We start from the raw sequence: 3,657 nt of genomic DNA, 5'->3' as shown, positions 1-3,657 counted from the left end.
GGGGCCGGGGGCAGCGCCGCGCAGACCGGCGCCGCGAGGGGAGCCCCCGGCCCGCAGAGCCGCCAGCGGCACCCTGCCATGGCCCCGCCGGGCTGGGCCTGCGAGCGGGACCCTGCGAGCCTCGCAGTGGCCACCTAAGCCGGCTCGTTATCGCAAGTGGCACTAACTCAGGAAAGCAGCACCGGCTGAGAGACGGAAACAGCCAAGTGACGTACAGCGCGGTGACACAAAAGACTATACAAAGACTCCCACTACAAAGGCGCCAGGGGAAACAGAGCAATGTAGACACAGCACGTTGATAAACGGAGACAGAGGCAGTGCATTGCTGCAGTGTCACTCCATAAAATGCTGTACAGAGATGTATGACAAAAGACTAGAGAAACAAGTACCAAGAAACTGCTTTTCTGTGACCCTGCATCAGCTGTAGTGATCTTCCTCCAGGTTAAAATGTCCCAGGCCAAGGAGGTTGAAATGGTATGAAATCATACATGTTGCAGGCTAATGGGAAATTAAGCCTTCTCTCTTAGGCCTAGGTTTAGTGCAACTAACATTGTCAAATCCACCCATATTTAACTCCCCATAAAACTGCATATTTCAGTGGTCCACATAGGATTTTCATTTATTGAGTGGAATCAACTTGTTAGTATGCCTCTGCCCATTTCTGATCAGTTACCACATCTCTGGGAATGCTTTCCAAGCCTCTCAGTTCAGTGAAAATTAGGAAATGGGAAGGAAGAAATGTGGGGGCACGTTCAGCCCTGGATATTTAAACCTAAGATAAGCTCTGACAGTATTTCTAGCTTTAGTACATTAAGATCAGATCATTAGCCACTTAGGGCATGTTGCTGCATAGTATAATACTCCATTTCCTGGAATAAAATTTCTTAAAAAAGGAAATAGGGAATATCTTTCATCCAGTCTTCTTTCTGCTGGATTTCATATCATCTGCTGGCACTGCTCAGCTGGCACGTGTGACTGGACTTCTGACACAGCCACCCCATGACCTTTTCTTTCTTGCTCTCTTCCATATCTCTGTGCTCAGAAGTGGATATCTCTGATGTCTCTTTACAAGGAGGCTCAAGTCCATGTTCTACCCTTTCTTTTTGGACACAGGCCACACTCGGACCTCTTCTTTCCTGCTGCCAGGTCTTCTGAGCGTGGACCGTGCCCACTCCTTCCCATTTGGAGTCTGAGCGAGTCCCCCCAACCCGCATGTTGAGACTGGCTGGCTCCCCTTTGATCACAACCAGCTGGACACCAGGTAGCCCAGCCACCTCCTCTGACAGCACTGTGCGGTTGCTCAGCTGGCTCAGGCCCTCCCCCACCCTCCTCGGTTACACCTCTTTTACCATTTGTATGCTTTCTGGGCACCCTGCCAGCCCCCAAGAGCCTTGCCAACAGCTCTGCAGGCACTGTGGTGCACACAACCCACATGGTTTGCCCTCTTTGACTTGCCCCCACTCATGGCCCTGCGCTTCCCAAGAGGATGCAGGCAGGCTGGCTTGAGTGGCACCACCTGACACCTCAACTGCTCCAGCCAGCAGAGTGGCAGCTGTGGTTTTCTCAGGAGTTTAGCCACAGATACCAGGCTCCCGAGTGGCTTTAGTCATCCGCTTTCTTGCAGCCTGCCTTTTGCTGCAGGATGATTGCATGCAAAACATGCAGCAGCAAGCTGGAGAAAGCAATTCAGGCACACTCGCTCAATTGTTTTTTATTACACAAATGAAAACACACAGAAATACATAGTTACTACTACTTGCGTCTGCTCTCCTTCCTGCCCCCCACAGGTCATCACTGATCAAACATTAGGCCTCTATCACATTAGAGGCTACAAATTTAAACTTTATCTCAGGATAGTGAAGGAGAATTCTTCTAACCTTTTGCAAAATAGCAGGTTTTTAGATGTCCCAGTGCAGGTAGCAGCCCTTCACTGCACACTTAGAGAACAACAGTGGGTTCCCTTTGGCTTAGGTGCATCTGCTGACCGGGGTGAATATGCTTCCTAGCTAGTAAAGATCCAGAGACTCACTGTTTGCAGAGCTTCAGCACTGGGGAATGAAAACAGATACCAGGGACATAACTGTGGGGGTGATGGGAAGCCTGCAATAATGAAACCCTTAAGAAGCTCAAGTGGACAATGTTGAAGTGGACTGAACATGCCTGTATAAAGCATATTGGATGTTATGTGGGATTTCCTGGAAAGTTGTGTCCGTTCCAAGTGGGAGGAGAGGTATGAGCTCATACAGATGATAAGCTCTCAGCTAAACCTTTGGTGTCTTTCTCCCTCTTCTGCTGCCTCAAGCCCTATGTGCCTAGCTCCTGTAACCCTTTCTCCATATACCTGCCCACCTGCAGCCCACATCCCAAAGCCCACTGAGAATGTCCTTTACTCAAGCCAGCAAGAGTGGCTGCAGACAGGCGTAGACCTCCAGCTGGGACATTAGCCCTTAACGTCCTCACTTTCTTCCCAGTGACTTGCACTTTTGCCCCTTAAACTGGTTTGCTGTGCTGTTTGTAGTTGCCCATATCGGGAAAGTCCTACCTGCATGCTCCCTCTGAATAGCTAAGTTGCTACTCTGTGCTGTTTAGTTTGGCTGTAATGTCTTGAACTTCCTTTCCCTCAGCAGGTTTCCATTAGCAGCTCTGGATGGAAAATAGGAAACAAAGGCAAAACTGGAATAAGAGGACAAAAGCCTGTGAGCATGGGAGAAGAGCAGGAGGGAGCAGAGGACGGTCCAGCCCTGACATGGGCTAGGAGAGGTTTTGCCACTCCTGGTTCTGGAAATATAATCACAGCTCCAAGCTTTGCAGGACAAAAGACTAATACAGAGGATGTTGACCCCAAACAATGACATGGAAACCAAGAGAGTTTAAGAAACCTGTTCCAGCAATGCAAAGTGTTACACTGAACTGAAAATATCTTTGAAAATCACTTTACTGAAAATATTAATCAAGAAATACACCAAAAGAAAACAAATTAATGATCATTTATTTGGTAAAGAAGTAAAAAAGCGTTAGGATTGCTAAGTTGTGAGGAAGCGAAAATCTTTTTTCACCTGCAGCTGGAAATTTCAGCCTGTGAGTCCAATGCCAGACTTCCCTCTTTTGTCTCTAATCACTAATATAGAACTTCATTATTACAAATGTGGCATATAAATAAAGAGTCCCCTTGTCTCCAGGAAGACTACTTTTAACCCCAAGCCTAATTTTTATACCTTGTGGTTACCTAAACCAGTCTGATTTTTTTCTATGGTCAATTTTAGGTGGAGGTGAAGAGCTTGTTCCATCTACTGCCTTTCTGTGCCCATGTCCTTTGATTCTTTTTCCCTTTATTTCTCTCTATAGCCTGCCTTATAAACCCTAAAATTGATAAAGCCCCAATTTACAAAGCATTATGATTATATAAATAGTCTAAAATGGGCTGGCAAAGCAGAGAGAACAGAATAGGCCCTTGTGGCTGAAGGGAAGGTAAAAGCAGCAGAAGTTACACATATAATAAGGGTTTACTGTTTATAAATCAACAACTGGGAAACTTCATAGCTTGCAATGAATAGGCACAAAACAGTTGCCAGAGAACCACTCACAAGTTGTCCTTCCCAGTGCTGACAGCGAGCAGAGAAGCTGTATCATACACTATGGGCCATGATTCCCACTCAT

Source organism: Apteryx rowi, unplaced genomic scaffold (genome assembly GCF_003343035.1).
Source record: "Apteryx rowi isolate R43461 unplaced genomic scaffold, aptRow1 scaffold_161, whole genome shotgun sequence".
NCBI classification, from domain to species: domain Eukaryota; kingdom Metazoa; phylum Chordata; class Aves; order Apterygiformes; family Apterygidae; genus Apteryx; species Apteryx rowi.
Note: the sequence above shows the minus strand (reverse complement) of the source record.